This window comes from Neovison vison, chromosome 13 (genome assembly GCF_020171115.1).
Source record: "Neovison vison isolate M4711 chromosome 13, ASM_NN_V1, whole genome shotgun sequence".
NCBI lineage: Eukaryota > Metazoa > Chordata > Mammalia > Carnivora > Mustelidae > Neogale > Neogale vison.
Genome location: NC_058103.1, coordinates 56,924,973 through 56,946,506, shown reverse-complemented (window position 1 = coordinate 56,946,506; position 21,534 = coordinate 56,924,973).

The following is a 21,534-nucleotide window of genomic DNA, read 5'->3' as shown; positions in this document are numbered from 1 at the left end:
AGAAAATTTCCCTGTGAGAATGACCCTTGTTTTAGATATGATGTATAGATATTAGAGCAAGGGGAGGAGGGAGAGCATGTGAAAATACTCTTTTATGGAAGAGATTACTATGTTCTGGTGAAAGAAAAGAAGGTTGGTCAGATAATGCTAGCATTGAGTACAGGGAGAGGTTTTTTGGATAAACCAGGGGAGACAGGTAGGCCCATTACCAGATTTGTAATCAGAAAAGATCCCTCTGGATGCAGAATAAATAAGGTATCCCTTAGAATGGAATGCGATGGAGCCCTTGTTGGGGGCAGCAGAGGAGGAGGCAGGAACAATAAAGAAACCAAATCGTTTCTTTCAGTGATCTGAACAAAAAATACCAGTGGATTTTATTTGAGTTGGGCTGATAAAAATAAAGAGAACCAGATAGAAGACTGGGAGCTATTTAAATGAGAGGTAGAGAAGATGAACATATACTTTATTATTCAAACTAGAAAATCTTTCAGAATGGAAGGGAGAGCTAAACATAACTCAGGTTAAATATGGAAAGGCAGATGAGGAATGATGTAGGAAAGAACACTAGAGTTCAATGCCGATGGCCAAGAAAGAATTCTTGAGACATTTATGATGCGAAAAGGTGGTTTTATTAAAGCACAAGGACAGGACCCATGGGCAGAAAGAGCTGCACTGGGGTCATGAGGGGTGGCCCATTATCTACTTTCACGTTGGGAGGGGTTTAGGATAGCTTAAGTCTCTAAGGATTTTTGGAAGCAAGGTTTCCAGGACCTTGAGGGGGCTAGCAAGTATTGGGGAAAGGTCATTTATTTACCATCCAATAAAACCTTAGTTACAAGACCCTGCAGATGTATATCGGTGGACCATATGCTTAGGGGATGATTACCAACAAATATCTTGGGGGGGTTTAGAGATAAAGGAAGTTTCCATAGGAATTTTTATGTGTTAAAGTAGACTCACAGAGTCCTGGGGGTTGGGCCAAGATTGTCTTTTGCCCTTAACAAAGTATCAAAATCGAGGCAGTTCAATCACTACAGGACTGTCACTCTGCTTATTTCAAGGATTTATCAAATGGTCTGTAGGTAGAAAGGAAATTTAGTAACTTCCTTCTGTCTTTGTTTCCCACATCAGGAAGACCGTGATCATGATCTAAAAGACCAAGTAGTAAAGGAAACCAGAGGGATTTGAAAAACCTATAGATATAAGCAAAATAAGTCAGTCAGAAAAAACAAATATATGATTTCATTCATACGTGAAATTTAAGAAACAAAACAGATAAATATAGAAAAAGAGGAGGAAAAATAAAACAAGACAAAGACAGAGAGAGGCAAACCATAAGACTCTTAAATATAAGGAACAAGCTAAGGATTGGCGGGGCAGTGGTAAGGGGATGGGGGAACTGGATGATGGGCATTAAGGATGGAATGAGCGCTAGGTGTTATATGCAACTGATGAATCATTAAATTCTACCCCTGAAACTAATACCATACTGTATGTGAACTAACTTGAATGTAAAAAAAATCTTGAGAGAAAAAGAAAAAAGAAAGAAAGAAAAGTTATAGACGTTAGGCGAGAACTTTTGGCAGCTAACCCTAAAGATACTCCTATGATTACATTACATTCCCATTTAGTTGTACAGGGGGGGAAAAGATATATCCATTGGAAAAGTAAAGTATAGATTACCGAACACATTTAAACACAATTCAAGATACATCCTGAAGCAAATGTGATTTTGGTTCTCTCCTCATTTTCTGTGAAATATGATTTTTGTGTGAAAATACCACAATAGGCCAGACATCCAAACTTCTAAAATCTCTCATCAGGCCACACTTAAAAGGGAGAGGATGATGTCTCCAAACAAAATTATACTTGGGTACCTACTAGACTTTGCAGACTTTATAACTGACTTGCACAGAAATAGAAATTAGAAAGTCTCCTTAGAAAAATAGTATATTTGTGGAAGTTATCTCACAGACTTTACAAGGAAGTCTCAAAACTTAAGATATATCTCATGTTCTATTTGACCTACCTGATAATCTCTGAACTATACATCTTACCACCTATGTGCCAGCCCACTCTTCAAGTGGTACCCTGTTTATATAATATGATTCAGCAATCCCATAAAGGTATTTTGGTTGAAATCAGATGATGTTGTGCCCTCACCCCATTAAGTACTATTTTATTTGTTCCACAAAACCCTATCAGCAAACTGTACGAATAGGATTGTGATTTGTTTTCTCAACAATTGGTATGTGCATTCAGTTCAACCTGATTTTACCTAGAGTCCACTTTGGCCCATGAACTTCCCCTCTTGGGAAAAAAAAAAAAATCTTAAGACAACTGAAGAAGGGTAATATTTTGGTCTCAACTTAAGACTCCAAATGAAAACTTGGTGTCAATTTCTTCTTTAAATTTCAATCGAATTCAATTCAATTTCAGTTTCAATACTTCAATTTCTGTCTTTCAGACCCCTTAATGTTTATAAAATGTCTCAAAATTGGGGATGGGGAATTCTATGTGAGGATTGCATAGAATATAGACAATGTCACTAATACCACATATTTTCTTGCCCTTGAGACTCATGAGATTGTATGGTCATGTTTCAAAACAGAGGAGTCCTAAACATATTGTACTTTCAAAATAAAGTATGTGTGATTTAGGTCAAAGAATGTTATACTTATTCCCTAGAGTCATTCTAACATCTTTAACATTACTCAAGGATCTAGCAAATAAAGAAATCAGGAAACAGGTAATTTGGCTAATAGTTCCAAACTCTTTTCTTCCATACTATTCAAAGTTGGAATTGGAGCCATTGTCTTAGATTAATTTGGACATTTTAGTCTGCTAATTGAAAGTATACAACAAACTGTAGTCATCATCCTTTTCTTAGAATTTGTAGATACCACTGTTTTAGCTCACGCTGCGGTAACACAATACTGGATGGTTTCAATGACATTTATTCCTCACAGTTCCGGAGACTAGGTAATCCAAAATCAAGGTGCTGGCTATCATGAAATTCCCCTGGCATAACCCAACTTAAATCTAATTATCACTCAAAGGCCGTACCTCCTAATACCATCACATTACGGATTAAGAAGAACAATACTTGAATTGGGCAGGGGGTGGGACACAAACACTTAGTCCACAATCATTACAGTGATCGAAATATTGCACAGAACTTTTTCCATCAAATGATCATTGAGAGAGAGAGAGAAGGAGAGGATAGTAATAGTTGATAACAGAGGCAAAAACAGACACTCTCCAAAACTTGATATATGATGATAATGCCTCAAACAGCAGTACAGATCTGAAATAATCATGCTCCGCATATTAATTATCTATCCTTCAACTTAAGCTAAAGAGGGATTAAAATGAAGGTCTGCAAATTGAGACCATTTGCATCAGCATAACTATACTGGTGGGACTGAAAACTGATACCACCTGTATGTAAATAATTTAACAATTTGCACCGGGAAATTCTTGACCAGGAAAATGAGACATTAAGCCTATATATAACTCTACTACATATGTTAGGAAATTACTGAAAATCGATAACACCTGGGCAAATAGTTTGCTCATTTCAGGAAGCAGTTCTCTTTTTAATAAAACAATTTACTCATCAAGCCTCACCTTAACACCTTCTTATGTCCTCCAATCCTGAACTATTTTATGTGAACTTCACCCAGTCCTAATCAATTCCTTACTTTAAAAGGCTTATCATAACTTCTTGAGCCGAACCAAGAAAGCTCTGAAAATAAATTTACCTAATTTCTATCTGTTGAGATATTATTATTGAGGTGGTATTCTCCATTGCTGCAATAAATTTAATGAGGTAAATTTTTCCTGACCAACAGATTTTTCTAGAGGCAGACTACAGTAGCATATTTCAATGGTTCTTGACTGGCACACTTAGTATTGCCTAAAGACATTTTTTGTTTACTTGCATCTATGGCTCCTAGATGGGTAGACACCATGAATATTGTTAAATATCTTTTTTTTTTTTTAATTTTTGTGGGTTTTGTTTAATTTTAATTTTTTTTCCAATTTATTTATTTTCAGAAAAACAGTATTCATTATTTTTTCACCACACCCAGTGCTCCATGCAAGCTATGCCCTCTATAATACCCACCACCTGGTACCCCAACCTCCCACCCCCCACCACTTCAAACCCCTCAGATTGTTTTTCAGAATCCATAGTCTCTCATGGTTCATCTCCCCTTCCAATTTACCCAAAAGCACATACCCTCCCCAATGTCCATAACCCTACCCCCCTTCTCCCAACCCCCCTCCCCCCAGCAACCCACAGTTTGTTTCGTGAGATTAAGAGTCACTTATGGTTTGTCTCCCTCCCTATCCCATCTTGTTTCATGGATTCTTCTCCTACCCACTTAAGCCCCCATGTTGCATCACCACTCCCTCATATCAGGGAGATCATATGATATTTGTCTTTCTCCGCTTGACTTATTTCGCTAAGCATGATACGCTCTAGTTCCATCCATGTTGTCGCAAATGGCAAGATTTCGTTTCTTTTGATGGCTGCATAGTATTCCATTGTGTATATATACCACTTCTTCTTTATCCATTCATCTGTTGATGGACATCTAGTTTCTTTCCATAGTTTGGCTATTGTGGACATTGCTGCTATAAACATTTGGGTGCACGTGCCCCTTTGGATCACTACGTTTGTATCTTTAGGGTAAATTCCCAGTAGTGCAATTGCTGGGTCATAGGGCAGTTCTATTTTCAACATTTTGAGGAACCTCCATGCTGTTTTCCAGAGTGGTTGCACCAGCTTGCATTCCCACCAACAGTGTAGGAGGGTTCCCCTTTCTCTGCATCCTCGCCAGCATCTGTCATTTCCTGACTTGTTGACATTAGCCATTCTGACTGGTGTGAGGTGATATCTCATTGTGGTTTTGATTTGTATTTCCCTGATGCCGAGTGATATGGAGCACTTTTTCATGTGTCTGTTGGCCATCTGGATGTCTTCTTTGCAGAAATGTCTGTTCATGTCCTCTGCCCATTTCTTGATTGGATTATTTGTTCTTTGGGTGTTAAATATCTTAATGCACCAGATAACAAGTAATTTTCTAGTCCAAAATATCAGTAATGGTGAGGTTGAGAAACCCTTATCTACTTAATTTGATTGCTGTGAAAATTCAATGAGATAATGATGAGGATAATTGGAGGGCAGGTAGGGACAAGAGTCCCCGCCTAAGAGGAAACCACCTTAAGGAGGATTTTACACCACCCTGGAAGGAGTCCTCCACCCTTTCCCATATGATAGATAGGTGACAAGAATCTGGTTGGATGACAGGTGAAGGGAAGGTTAATCAAATTAAAACAGCCCACCAATAAGCCCATAAAATCCCCTGGACTTAAAACTTTGGTGGCAATCCTCTTGGGTCCCCTCCCTCCTTGGGAACTTTGTACTATCACTTTGTTATCATTCAATAAACCTTTCTTCACTGTCCACCACTCTAGCTGGTCTACCCCTTCATTCTTTGAAACAGTGTAACTGAGAACCTTGGGTACGGATGGAGAAAAAATCCCGCAACAATACTTTCAAAATTTGGCATACAGCCAACATTACATATGTTATTCATTACTGTTATTATTTTTATTAGTATTTATTCTATCAGAGCGTTTAAGAAGATTCTTTATGGACATTTGGTAGCTATAAAAATAAAGAAGAAAATATCTTCTTAATTCAGCAGCATAACACTACATACATTCTCATCACAGAAAAACAGAATCACAGTGGAAAGATATGCTAGTTCCATGACTGCAATGGCACAAATAACCATTGTGTAGCACTGTCCTATTTTTCAAAATAAATTTATTTATTTATTTATTTATTTATTTTTAAGATTTTACTTGTTTATTAGAGAGAGAGAGAGAGAGAGAGAGAAAGAAGGAGAGAGAGAGAGAGATGGTGCAGAGGGCACACAGGCAGGGGAGGCAGCAGGGAGAGAGAAAGGGAGAAGCAGCCTTCATGCTGAGCAAGGAGCCCGATGTAGGACTCCATCTCAGGACCCAGGACCCTAGGATCATGACCTGGGCCAAAGGCAGACACTTAACCGACTAAGCCACCCAGGCACCCAGCACTACCCAGTTTTAAATGGGAAATGTCAAAATGCATAAATGCATACAATTTTGTCTTTAAAAATTTTAGGAGTCCAATAAATAGTTTATTTTCCCACAAGTGTTTAGGCATTTTCAATATGATATGCATTAGGTATTGCAATATTTGGGAATGTTATTTAAAATATAGCCCCTCAAAATCCCTTTCAGTATTTTTATATCATAATATTTATCTCACACTGGAAAAAGTCAGTTTAGATTTCAATGCTTGTTCACTGTATTATTTCTTAAGAGCATTTTACTCCTTTTCCCATGTAAGAATGTGTTCTTTTCCAGATTTGGTAGTATTTTTGGTTGGATTAGGTACAATGCTTGATATGTTTTGGAGAATCCTTGGAAACCAGAATCCAAAAGCACATCTTGAACAATTGACTATATTATTCAAAGACCAGTAGCAGTAATGCAATAAGACCAATAGCCCAAGGATAATACCTTTTATTTTCTTTTGGTATCACTTAATCCTGAATTAACAGCCTTCACAATCCCAGTGTGTTCTGGTAGAGCTCTTCCTCTAAAAAGGTCAGTCAAATTCTCTCCCTTCCTAGAATTTGAGTCTCAAGCATCATGGCGAAAGACAACAGGCCATGGAACAGCTGTCTTTACAACACTGATGTGAAAGAGACTTGTTATCAATCCCTGACTTTCAGTCTGGGTTATCCTCATCACTGTACAGATGATCAGAATTAAAAAGAAAAAAATTGTGATTTCTAATGCCCTGATAATGAATTTATTTTAATGTAGCCTGAAAATAGTCATATCCTGTTGCTTATAACCAGAGGCTTCTCACTGATACATTATTATCATGTATTCACCCACATAGGCTCATTCCAAAAGCCTTCCATGTTCTGAATTAATTTCTGAAAAAGAAAGAGGCAACAGTTCCAAGCTGCATCAGACTTAGTGAAATGTATCAGCAGCTGCAGACCAAAGGGCTCTCTTTAACATTCTAACAGGGTAGAAAAAGCTGCTACAAAAGGCTCCTGGTTTTCAGCCACACCCCAAACCCTGGAATGGTAATACCAGTCACAGTATTGTCAAATATGAAGGAAACAATGCATTTTATTATTAATGTCCTTCTCACATCCTATTTTTTAAAGAAAGTCTATGAATAGCAATTCCTGGCAGAATCAACTCTACCCTGACACTCTCCACACCCTCTAAAGCTGCACCCTGCAATAAAATGAAGATTGAAAATTGAATGTCATCAGAACACTCATGCCATCAGGGCTATAAATATTAATTCCAGAAGTGACTACAAGGAAACTTAGAGGAAGAGAAAAAGTCAGTGACTAGCAACGGAGAGAAAAGACCAGGTTGGGGGAACTGGAAAAAGACGTTAACTGCTTAAATTATCTTCTTACTTGAAAAAGCTGTGTCAATAACAATTAAGAAGGCTTTGGGCTAGTTATTCAGATAAGATTATTATTTTGTTATCTTTTCTCAGTCTACAACCTTCTTTACATATCTCTGTGCATAATCATGACCATTTATGAGCCAGTACAGTTCATGCCAGCTGAAAGTATGAGTATAGATTAATGCTTTGGCTTTACTTTATGGTTCTTATCTCTCCACAGCCTGGTGCTTTTTAAGTCTGACCTAACTTTTTTCAAACTTTGGGCCTCAGGGCCCATGCTAATTTACATAAGAGTTTGAAGAAGTAACACATCATAAAATTTTCATGTATAAATTAAAAGACTTTGATGAAATGCACTAGTTAAGCTTGGTGATAAATTCCTTTTACCACCCATCTGGTTTAATTCTATGAGATGCAATGTAGTCTCCATGAAGAAAAGAAATAGAAAGTACCAGAGGGGATTTTTTTTTCAACTTGGAATATATAAAAAGCTGACAGATTCTACAGGGTTTCCTGTAAAATATCCCTTAATATTTTTTTTCTACTACTTTGCTTACATTGAAGTACAGAAATGATTGAAAATATGACAAAGCAGCAAAATACTTACAGATGTCAGAGCTAATCTGACTTTAATGAATAGTTTTTTTCCTTAATCAGAGTTGGAAAGATTAATTAAATTCCTATTATCCTCCTATTTAAGAGCAGTTAGTGGATAACATATGAAAAAAAAAAAATTTAAGAGCAATGATGTCTACTTTATAATGCTTTAAAATGCTGTGCTTTCAGCATTTGTCAGGCAAATAAATACATTATAAAACACGTAGTAACTGTAATAGAACTAGAAAAATAGAAAAAAGAACTATTAAGCTCTGTGGCTACTTTGTTTTGAGGTCTTCTTTCTCATTGATTTTAAACAGTAGGATATGCATGTCACTATGAAATTATTTAAAGAGCTGATTTGCATATTCCATACCACTAAACAGTATATTAGAAAGAATAACATTTTAAAAGAATAAGAAAAGCTCATTTTAGTTGACTGGAGTTTTTATTTTTTGCTTTTGTGACTTATTTTCTTGTTTATTTCTGTTTTATTTTTTGTAATAATAAACAATAGGCAAGCAAGAATGTTATAGCTTGACTAAATATTTCCCTGGACAAGTTCATGTGCAAATAGCTTATTTAAGTAACTAGTATGATAGAGGAAATTTCTTACTGGAGACAATGTATTTCCTAATGAATAGGAAATACATAGCTATATGTAGCTCTGCTCAGCCTAGTAAATAATAAAAGGCAATTGAATTAGAAGTTACATTAATTTGTTGTATTTTCTGGTTTCTTTGATAAGATAAACTCCCTCCAGCATAAAGCTAGAGTTCTCAATACATAAGATAATTTTTTACATTGCTCAATCATTTAAAAAAAATAGACAAAAAGTACTGTCTGGCTTCCATTAGCAAATATGTTTTATCAGATTCAAGCCAACCCAACAAGTTCAACCTAAAGATTTTACTTATTTATTTATTTTAGAGACAGGAAGAATGTATTTGCACACAGGGGCAAGCATGGGTAGGAGTAGAGGGAGAGGGGGAGAATCTCTGCAGCGAATCTCAACCAGACTCTCTACTGAGCATGGAGCCCGACATGGGGCCCAATCTCAGGACCCTGAGAGATCATGACCCAACTCAAAACCGAAAGTCAGATGCTTAACTAACTGGGCCACCCAGGTGCCCCAGCCCAACAAGTTTATCTTATATAATCAATCATTGATAAAACTTCCTCCTGACCAAACTTTAGTTAGGCTCCTTTGAAGCCTTTTTTTCATCTAGGCTTCAACTTCAGCCTGCCTTCAACAAAGGAAACTTACTCGGTTTAGCAAGAATCACTCCTCCCTTGATATCTGATACCCTTGATACCTGCTCAAGTTCCTTATCTTCTACCCTTTATATTTGATCAGCAAGAATCCTGTTGTCTGTTTGGGAAGAATCCCCTTGAAATCTTCTCTTAAATGATTTTCCATTCACTGACCCCCTTCCTCTGCTCCTTGGCTATAAATACCCAGTTGTCTTTGCTGTATTTGGAGTTTTGGACAATCTTTTTCTTCCTTATTGCAGTAGAGGTGCCCCTATTGCAATAGTCTTGAAGAAAGTCTTCCTTACCATTTTAACAAGTGTCAGAATAGTTTTCTTTCTAACACCATAGATGCCTGATTTCTGTTATAATGAATCATTAGATTACAGGTGGATTATAGGTACAATTTAAGAGTTCAGTTCATAAAAGGAGATATTGGTTTCCACAGTTATAAATGATAGAATTTGTGGAAGAATTATAGAATTTTTTTTCCTCTCCTGCCTTTTCTAGCTTAGGGTGGGGATTTAGGACTACTTAGCCAAAAATTTAGAGATAACAAATACACTCTTAAACTGATTTGGCAAGGGGTTTTCAAATAAACTCAGAAATCTAGGTAATAAAAAAAAAATAGTAAAGAACAGGGAAGGAAGTTGAAAGTCAAAATATAGACCAATGGCTCTGCCACATTCCCACATCTTTTATCTTCAACTGAGGATGGTATTTAATGTGGTGTCTTGAGCTATTTGGGGTTATTACTTAGTTTTTCTGGGTGTCTCCCTGTATAGAGGATGTATATATGTCATTAAACTTGTTTGCTTTTCTCCTGTCAATCTGTCTTTTATTATAGAGGGTCTCTGCTAAAAAACTGGAAGGGTGAAGGTAAATTAATTTTTCTCCCCCACATATTCTTTATCCTCCTCTCATCCCCAATAAATCTTTCAATCCTCTTTTCTCTTCCCCTTCACAAAGAAGACTCATGAAATAAACATGCCTAGTTTTTACTTCTTTGCCATCTATTTGCTCTTGACAACTGTTAGAAATCTGTATTTTTGCTAGAGTAGGCTGTTAGTCAGGTTATAACAGGATACTGGGAGGTCAGCAGTGAGGAAGTTATGGGCAGCTTTCAGGAAAGTCAGAGGACTATCTTGGCAGCAGCATTCCACAAGAAGCCAGATCGAACAAGACAGGCCCAAGATGGCAAGTGCCGTGACAGGAATAACAAAATTAGGAAGAAAAGTGTGAAACCCTACTTCCCACCTGAGGTAATGAATATTGTGCCTTCTAGTTAACAACTGTCAATAAAAGATAGAAACCCAACCTCCAGATACACAGCTCTCTATCTCTCTTAAGCTCCCCCACTCCCTAGACTTTGCTTTTCACTTCAATAAACTTTCCCACTTGTGTTACTCATCAACTGTGCTGTATGTATGTCCTTGAATTCATTCTCATTACAAGACCAAGAACCGTCAGCAACTCTTTTGTGTCTGGTTGGGTTGAGGCTACAGGGTCCAGAGTCTCCCTGATTCACCTGGCAATATTCTGGCTCCCCAAACTCATTGAAATTATTGTTGTTGTTTTTTTTTCAAATTTATTTACTTGGCAGATAGATAGTGAGAACACAAGCAGGCAGAGCAGCATGCAGAGGGAGAGGCAGGTTCCCTGCTGAGCTGGAAACCCAATGCGCAGGCTTAATCCCAGGACCCCAGGACCGTGACATGAGCCAGAGACAAATGCTTAACCAAATAAGCTATCCAGGCACCCCTCATTGAAATTGTTCTTACCAAGGTCACTAGTTCTTTCTTACTTTTAAATTTATTGAATATCTTTGAGTTCCTATTTTTCTTGATCTTAAACAATTTTATAATACATATAACCCTCCAAGTTTAGAAATGTTCTTTGGCATCCGTCAGCACTGGTTCTTCTTCTGCTGCTGTGTTCATGCCTTTTTAATCTCCCTTGCAATGTTATGCCTCCCGAGATTATCACTTAAACACCCCATGAGTTTTTCCCCCAAGGAAACTCATTAGCCTTCTCCTGTTCTCATTGCATATACTCTCTGTGAGTGTCCTCCAACATTTCACTGACTTTAGCTACCATCATTAAACTGACGATGCTCATATTTTTTTCTATACTTCTTATGTCATAACTGAGATTCAAAGCCATATATATAATTACCTGCTTGATGCAGTCACATTTCAAATTCAACATATCACAATGGAAAGAAAGTAATTCACATAGTTTTTCAGGGAAACAGATGTCATTATAGTAGCCAAGGTCTTCAATAAAGAGAAGCAGCCACTGCCTCTCTGAGAAGAGAAGGAGATGGAGAAATACACATCGATTTGGGAGAATAAGTACCTAAACTTCAATCTCTTTCCACCCTCTGATTTTCTACTGGTGTTTACCATTGATTAACATAATTGGGATGTATGGGACAGGGTAACTTATTGATGCAGTCTCGAAAGTTGGGCCTTCCCAGGCACAAAGCAGGGTGAAAAAGGGTAAAGTGTGAATTTCACTTATGACATCCAAAGAGCTGGATAGTGTCAAACAGTAGAAGAACACATATTTCTGCTTTGGCCATCGTAACTGAGCAATCCACTACATTTAGCATGAGTGCATCTAATTTTTTAGGGTGAACTCACTTATTAATTCTAACATTATGTCTGAATATTGTTTTGATCTTCTATATACATAAGCATAAAATAATGATAGTTTTATTTCCTCTTTTCACTGCTTATTACCTGTAGTTTCTTTTTACTGCTTTAATTAATTGCCAAGAGTCTCCAGTATAATGGTGAATGCAAAGGGTGATAACAGGTACCCTTGTTTTGTTTCTGACCTCTAAAAAAACACTTTAAGATTTTCAACAAGCATGATGTGTATTGTAAGATTTTTGTAGCTATCTTTTATAAGATTTATAAAGGATCCATCTATTCTTAATTTGTGAAGAATTTTTATCATAAATGAATGTTAAATTGTACTACATTTTTCTTAATCTGAGATAAACATTTAATTTTTCTTCTTTATTCTGTGAATATAGTAAAATACATTGATTGCTTAATTTATTTTTTCTCCTTTTATATATATTACTAGAATAAACACATTGTTCATACAATCTATTTTTATTTACTTACTTAACTACTTATCTCAGTTACTCAGAGAACTCTATTAAAAATCTCCCTTGACAATTGTGATTTTTACATTTCTCTCTGTGGTTCTGTTGATTTTCACTTCATAAATTTTGACCCTATGTTATTAACTAAATACAGTTTTTAGAATTTGTATATTTCTTGGGGTGCCTGGCTGGCTCAGTCAGTTACATGTCTGACTCCTAATTTTGGCTCAGGTCATGATCCCAGGGTCATGAGAACAAGCCCCACATTGGGCTCCATGTCTAGCTTAAGATTTTTTTTCTCCCTGGGGAGAGGAGCAAAATGGTGGAAGAGTAGAAGATCTAAATTTCGTCTGATCCCAGGAATTCAGCTAGATAGTTATTAAACTATTCTGAACACCTACAAACTCAAAAGGAGATCAAAGAAAAGAATAGAAGCAATTCTATGAACAGAAAAGCAACCACTTTCTGGAAAGTAGGATGTGTGGGGAAGTAAATCCAAGGTGATATACGGGAAGATAGACCATGGAGGAAGGGAGCCTCTGTCAGCCGTCTCCTGGCAAGTGACAGAGCAGCGCAGCACAAAATCAGAACATTTAGAAGTCAGCTCCATTGAGGGATGTCACTCCAGTTGCTGGGGCAGGGAGGGGGGGATTGAAGCCTTCTCTGGGACATTACGTTCTCAGGTCCCTCAGGGCCACAGAAAGCCTGGGTGTGCCTGAGTGCAGCAGAGCTCCCAAGTATCAGAGCAGGGAAGCCAGCTACAGAAACAGAGACAAAGAGGGGGCTTTTTGCTTAGGGTTGCCATAAACCATGATCTGAGGCAAAGTGGGCCACTGCTCTTCGAGCAAGGGCCTCACAAGTGGCAGATCTGGGAGACTTACTTTCCTCCACTGGGCAGAGTGCACAGAAGCACAGCACAGGAATCTGCTGGGTTTGGAGACTCCAAATGGAGCTGTGTGCCAGAGGTAGAAACACTCCGTCTGGGTGAGCTCAGACTGTGGCCAGGAACCAGGGAAACAGGAGTGATGACTGCGTTTCTTTGAGGGTTCACTGACCTGGGGGACTGGAGCTCTTGGCTCCTACAGAGATTGGGAGGCCGCCATTCTCATTCTCCTCCTCCGAAACTGTATGGAAAGCAATCAGGAAACAAAAGCTACCACAAGTGAACCCAAACAGATTACTTAGCCTGGGCCCTGGCAAGGGCAGTAGAATTCCCCCTGAGGCAAAGACATTTGTGAATCACTGCAACAGGCCCCTCCCCAGAAGGTCAGGAAGAACATCCAGCCAAGACCAAGTTTACTGATTAATGAGAAATGGAAAACTCCAGTGGTAGGTGAATACAGAACATAGATTCATGGCTTTTTTTCCCCATGATTCTTTAGTCTTTCAAAATTGAATTTTATCTTTATTTTTTTTTCTAACTTTTTTGAATTTTTCCTCTTCACTGTTTTAATCAACATCTTAACTTAGCAATACATTTTTAAATATCTTTTTAAATTTTCATTTTTATAGTCATATTCTATCCTTTCATTGTATTTAACCTTATTTTTTGTGTATATATATATATATATACAAGGGGAGATTTTGAGAGATAAGTGATACCATAAGACAGAACAATATGAGAATAATTGGGATCCCAGAAGAAGAAGAAAGAGAAAGGGGCAGAAGATATATTGGAGCATATTATAGTGGAGAACTTCTCTAATTTCGGGAAGGAAACAAGCATCAAAATCCAGGAGGCACAGAGAACCCCCCTCAAAATAAATAAAAATAAGTCAACACCCCATCATCTAATAGTAAAACTTAGAAGTCTCAAAGACAAAGAGAAAGTCCTGAAAGCAGCTCAGGAAAAGACGTCTGTAATATTTCTAGAATGATAGAAATATTAGATTGGCAGCAGACCTATCCACAGAGACTTAGTGGGCCAGAAAGGACTGGCATGATGTACTCAGAGCACTAAACAAGAAAAAATATGCAGCCAGGAATACTATAGTCAGCTATGTTATCACTGAAAATAGAAGGAGAAATAAAACTAAAAGAATTTGCAAACACCAAACCAGCTCTACAGGAAATATTGAAAAGATCCTCTAAGCAAAGAGAGGTCTTAATACTAACATAGAGGGACAATATACAGTAACAGTCACCTTACATGCAACATAATGGCATTAAAATCATATATTTCAATAGTTATCCTGAATGTAAATGGGCTAAAAGCCCCAATCAAAAGACACAGGGTATCAGAATGGATAAAAAAAAAAAAAAATAAGACCCATCAATATGCTATCTGCAAGAGACTCATTTTAGACCCAAAGACACCTCCAGATTTAAAGTGAATGGGTGGAAAACAATTTGCCATGCTAATGGATATGAAAAGAAAGCTGGTGTGGCAACCTTTATATCAGATAAATTCGATTTTAAGCCAAAGACTATAATAAGAGATGAGGAAAGACACTATATCAAATTCAAAGGGTTTGTGCAACAAGATGTAACAATTTTAAATACCAATGTCCCTAACATGGGAAGAGCCAGTGACATAAATCAATTACCAGAAACAAAGAAACACATACAATAATGCAATAATAGTAGGGAACTTTAACAAAGCTCCCCTACTGAAATGGACAGATCATCTAAGCAAAAGATCAACAAGGAAATAAAGGCCTTAAATGATACCCTGACCAGATGGACATCACAGATATATTCAGAACATTCCATCCCAAAGCAACAGAATACACATTCTTCTCTAGTGCACATGGAACTTTCTCCAGAATAGATCACATCCTGGGTCACTAATCAGGTCTCAGCCAATACGAAAAGATTGGGATCATTCCCTGCATATTTTCAGACCACAATGCTTTGAAACTAGAACTCAATCACAAGAGGAAAGTTGGAAAGAACTCAAATACATGGAGGTTAAACAGCATCCTACTAAAGAATGAATGGGCCAACCAGGAAATTAAAGAAAAATTGAAAAAAAATCATGGAAACAAATGAAAATGAAAACACAACAGTTCAAAACCTGTGGGACACAGTGAAGGCAATCCTGAGAGGAAAGTATATAGTGATACAAACCTTTCTCAAGAAACAAGAATGGTCTCAAATACACAATCTAACTCTATAGCTAAAGAAGCTGGAGAAAGAATAGCAAAGAAAGCCTAAACCCAGTAGGAGAAGAGAAATACTAAATATCAGAGCAAAAATAGCAAAAATCAATGAAATAAAAATCAAAAGAACAGTAGAATGGATCAACGAAGCTAGGAGCTGGTTCCTTGAATGAATTAATAAGATTGATAAAGCCCTGACCAGACTTATCAAAAAGAAAAGAGAAAAGACCCAAATTAATAGAATCATGAATGACAGAGGAGAGATCACAACCAACACCAAAGAAATACAAACAATTTTAAGAACATATTATGAGCAACTATACGCCAGCATATTTGACAATCTGGAAGAAATGGATGCATTCCTAGAGCTATATAAACTACCAAAACCAAACCAGGAAGAAATAGAAAACCTGAGCAGACCCATAACCAGTAAGGACATTGAAGCAGTTGTCAAAAATCTCCCAACAAACAAGAGCCCAGAATCAGACGGCTTCCCAGGGGAATTCTACCAAACATTGAAAGAATTAATACCTGTTCTCCTGAAACTGTTGCAAAAAATAGAAATGGAAGGAAAACTTCCAAACTCATTTTATGAGGCCAGCATTATCTTGATCCCAAAACCAGACAAAGACACCATCAAAAAGGAGAATTAGAGACCAATATCCTTGATGAACATGGATGCATAAAATTATCATCAAATTACTGGCCAAGAGGCTCCAACAGCATAGTAAGAGGATTATTCACCACGACAAAGTGGAATTTATTCCTGGGCTGCAAAAAATTCAAGGAATTCCTCAAGGAATTCAATATCTGCAAATGAATCAATGTGATACAATACATTAATAGAAGAAAGAACAAGAATCATATGATACTCTCAATAGATGCTGGAAAAGCATTTAACAAAGTACACAGTTCTCTCTTGATCAAAAGTCTTCACAATGTAGGGATAGAGGTTACATATCTCAGTACCATAAATACCATCTATGAAAAACTACCAGTGAATATCATTCTCAATGGGGAAAAACTGGGAGTTTTTTCTCCTAAGGTCAGGAACATGGCAGGGATGTCCACTCTCACCACTGCTATTCAACATAGTACCAGAAGTCCTAGCCTCAGCAATCAGACAACACAAAGAAATAAAAGGCATCCAAATTAGCACAGAGGAAGTTGGACTCTCACTCTTTGCAGATGATATGATACTTTATGTGGAAAATCCAAAAGATTACACTCCAAAACTTCTGGAACTCATACAGGAATTGAGTAAAGTGTCAGGATGAAAATGCACAGAAATCAGTTGCATTTCTATAGACCAACAAAAAGACAGAAGAAAGAGAAATTAAGGAGTCGATCCCATTTACAATTGCACCCCAAACCCTAAGATACCTAGGAATAAACCTAACCAAGAGTCGAAGTATCTGTACTCAGAAAACTAAAGTACTCATGAAAGAAATTGACGAAGATACAAAGAAATGGAAAAATGTTCCATGCTCATGGATTGGAAGAACAAATATTGTAAAAATAGCTATGCCATCCAAAGCAATCTACACATTCAATTCTCTATCATAATACCATCAGTTTTTTTTCCAAAGAAATGGAGCAAAAAATCCTAAAATTCATATGGAACCAGAAAAGACCTCAAATAGACACAGGAATGTCGAAAAAGAAAACCAAAGCTGGTGACATCACAATTCCAAACTTCAAGCTCTATTACAAAGCTGTAATCATCAAGAAAGTATAGTACTGGCACAAAACGCACACATAGATCAATGGAACAGAACAGAAAGCCCAGAAATGAACCCTCAACTCTATGGTCAACTAATCTTCAACAAAGCAGGAAAGAATGTTCAATGGAAAAAATAGTCTCTTCAACAAATGGGGTTGGGAAAATTGGACAGTCACATGCAGAATAATGAAACTGGACCATTTCATTACACCACACACAAAAATGGACTCCAAATGGAGGAAATACCTCAATGTGAGACCAGAATCCATCAAAATTCTTGAGGAGAACACAGGCAGCAACCTCTGAGACCCCAGCCATAGCAACTTCTTCCTAGAAACATCACCAAAGGCAAGAGAAGCAAGGACAAAAATGAGCTATTTGGACTTCATCAAGATCAAAAGCTTTTGAACAGCAAAGGAAACACTCAACAAAACTAAAAGACAACCGGCAGGATGGGAGAAGCTATTTGCAAAGGACATATCAGATAAAGGGCTAGTATCCAAAATATAGAAATAATTTATCAAACTCAACAGCCAAAGAACAAATAATCCAATTAAGAAATGGGCAGAAGACATGAACAGACATTTCTGCAAAGAAGGCATCCAGATGGCCAACAGACCCATGAAAAAGTGTTCAACATCACTTGGCATCAGGGAGCTACAAATCAAAACTTCAATGAGATACCACCTCACACCAGTCAGAATGGCTAAAATTAACAAGTCAAGGAATGACAGATGTTGGCGAGGATGTGGAGAAAGGGGAAACCTCCTATACTGTTGGTAGGAATGCAAGCTGGTGCAGCCACTCTGGAAAACAGTATGGAGGTTCCTTTAAAAGTTGAGAATAGGGGAACCTGGGTAGCTCAGTCATTGTCTGCCTTTGGCTCAGATCGTGATCCCAGGGTCCTGGAATCAAGCAGGTTCTCTGCTCAGTGGGAAGCCTGTGTCTCCCTCTCCAACTCCCCCTGCTTGTGTCTCTCTCCCTGTCAAATAAATAAATTTTTTAAAAATCTTTTTAAAAAAAGTTGAAAATAGAGCTACCCTGTGGTCCAGCAATCGCACTACTGGGTATTTACCCTAAAGATATAAATGTAGTGATTTCTGAAGGGGCACGTGCACCTGAATGTTTATAACAGCAATGTCCACAGTAGCCAAACTATGGAAAGAACATAGATGTCCATCAACAGATAAATGGATAAAGAAGAAATGGTATATATATTCAATGGAATACTATGCAATTATCAAAAAGCCTGAAATCTAGCCCTTTGCAACAATGTGGATGGAACTAGAGGATAATATGCTAAGCGAAATAAGTCAATCAAAGAAAGACAATTATCATATGATTTCTCTGATACGAGGAATTTGAGAGGCAGAGCAGGGAGTTGTAGAGGGGGATAGAAGGGAAAAATTGAAACACAATGGGATTGGGAGGGAGACAAACCATAAGAGACTCTTAATCTCAAGAAACAAATTTAAGGTTGCTGAGGGTGGGAGGAGTGGGGTGACTATGTGATGGAAATTGGGGAGGGCATGTGTTATGATAAGTGCTGTGAATTGTGTAAGACTAATGATTCACAGACCTGTACCCCTGAGACAAATAATACATCAGATGTTAATTTTTAAAAAAGATTTTCTCTTCCTTCCTCTCTGTTCATCCCAACCTGCTCTTACTCTCTCTCTAAAAATAATAATAAGAATAATAATTATTATTCTTATTATTATTTTATATTTCTTGGTAATTTTACCATTATTTTATTATAGTGAAGTGTCCTTTTTTTTTTAAGATTTTATTTATTTACTTGAGAGAGAGAGCAAGGAAGAAAGAGCATAAGTGGCTGGGCTGAGGGTGTTGGTGCGTGGCAGAGGGACAGGGGAAGGGCAGTACTCCTTGCTAAACAGGAAGCCCAATATGGAGCTTGAACCCAAGACCCTGGGATCATGACTGGAGCCAGAGGCAGTTGCTCAACCATCTGAGCCACCCAGGCGTCCCTGTTTCTTAAATTCTACTTGGTTGACATTAGTATAGTTACTCCAGCTCTCTTATATTAGTTGTTTATACTTGGTACATTTTTTTTCTTATCTTTTGCTTATATATTTTCTGTAAATTTATATGTTAGATGTATCTCATGTAAGTAGCACATATTGGGGATTTTAACAATCGGGTCTGACAAAGTTTGTCTTTTAAGTCTACTTTAACCAATTTCTATGCATTATGGTCACAGATATATTTGGGTTTAAATATAAAGTTTTTGTGTGTGCTTTATTATCATATCTCCTCTTTTAAATTTCTCTTTTTTCTTGCCATCTTCTGGAGTATTTTTTCTTATTCCATTTTTTCCAATTAGCTTGATGTACTCTTTTTTTAATTTCTGTGATTATTACCTTTGCAATTATAACCTACATTCCTGATTTATTAAAATCTAGTATTAATTAGTAATTTGCTCTCTTTCCAGATGATGCAAGGAACATTGAAAGAGTGTAACTTGGTTTTCTCCATTTGAATTATTTGATATTATTTCCATGTATTTCAATTCTGTGAATGTTTAATTTTCTTTAAAGATTTTATTTATTTATTTGACAGTGAGAGAGATCACAAGTAGGCAGAGAGGCAGAGAGAGAGGGGAAAGCAGGATCCCTGTTGAGCAGAGAGTCTAATGTGGGTCACAATCCCAGGACCCTGATATCATGACCTGAGCCGAAGGCAGAGGCTTAATCCACTGAGCCACACAGGAGCCCCATTCTGTGAATGTTTAAAATGTGTGATTAAAACTCAAGATATTTCATTATTACTCATTTGGTATTTATTCATATTTACTTGTTTTATTTCACTCCTTTTTGAATTTCTGAACTTCCATCTTTACCTGAAGAACACCATTATTTTTGGCAATAAGTATCTAATGGTAATACTTTTCTCAGTTTTTATTTGTCAGAAATTATCTTTTTTTCAATGAATTCCCAAAGGATATTTTCACATAGTATAGAACTCTAGGTTGAGCTCCTCTTTGAACATAATTTTTCCTGCTCTTTAACTCCTTTTAATAGTTTCACTTTTCCTTTTGTCTTGTCCTCTCAATTACCCCTTCCAGCAACATCAAATAATCCCAAATCTGGGTTAAACTTTCTGGTCCTCCCCCTTTTACCCAATTCTGATCTAGTAATTCCTCACAACTTATTAGTTCTCCAATAGCATGAAAGAGATAACTTTAATAACTGTATTAGTCAGGATTGTCCAGAAAAACAAACCAAAGAGAGAAAGGAATTGGCTTATGCGATTATGGAGGCTGACAAGTTAAGTCTCATGATCCTCAGAGTGAATTAGCAAGTTGGAGATCCAGAAGGGTGGATGATACTGTTCCAGTCTAAAGGATGGCAAACTTGAAGCACAAGACAATCCATTGTGCCAGTTCACATCTGAAGGCAGGAAAAACCAATGTCTTAGTTTGAAGGTAGTCAAGAAACATTCTGTAACTTCTTGTCAATGAAGATTTTACTCACACCCTTTGGTTTTTAGTATTACAGACATGGTAATTCTTATGCATGCCTCTTGGTACAGGATGTTCTGTATGCAGAATATTCTCATTTGCAGAATTTTCTTAGTTTATGGCAAGAAGTAAATTTTTTGAGTCTTAGTGTAAGTCCATGTTTAGGTAATGAGTAATTGTTTTAAAATGTTATTGACCTAATTCAGTTTGCACATATACCAAACAAGTTCCTATTATTTTACATTATTATCAACACTTGGTATTTTCATACTTAAAAATTTTTGTCAAGCTGGGCCATGAGAATAGGAATCTGTTATATTAATTTACATTGATATACTAATACAATTAAAAATATTTAAGGGGCACCTGGGTGGCTCAGTTGGTTAAATATTGACTCTTGATTTCAGTCCAGATCATGAACCCAGGGTCATGAGATGGAGCCCCACATTGGGCTCCCCACTAAACATGGAACCTGCTTAAGATTCTCTATCTTGGCCTTCCATACTCTTATGCTTTCTTTCTATCTAAAAAATATATGTATTTTTTCATATGCTCACTAAGAAGTTATTTTCTCTTCTGTAAAATGCCTCTTCATATGTTTTGCAGATTTTTCTAAAGGTTTGTTTAAATTTTTTTCTGTTGATTTATGAGTTATTTATATATGCTGATACCAAATATTTATCAATTTTATGCATTGCACATATTTTCTCCTGCTTTGTGGCTTGGGTTTTCAGTGTCTTTGTGGTGCCCTGTGGAGAAGAGCAT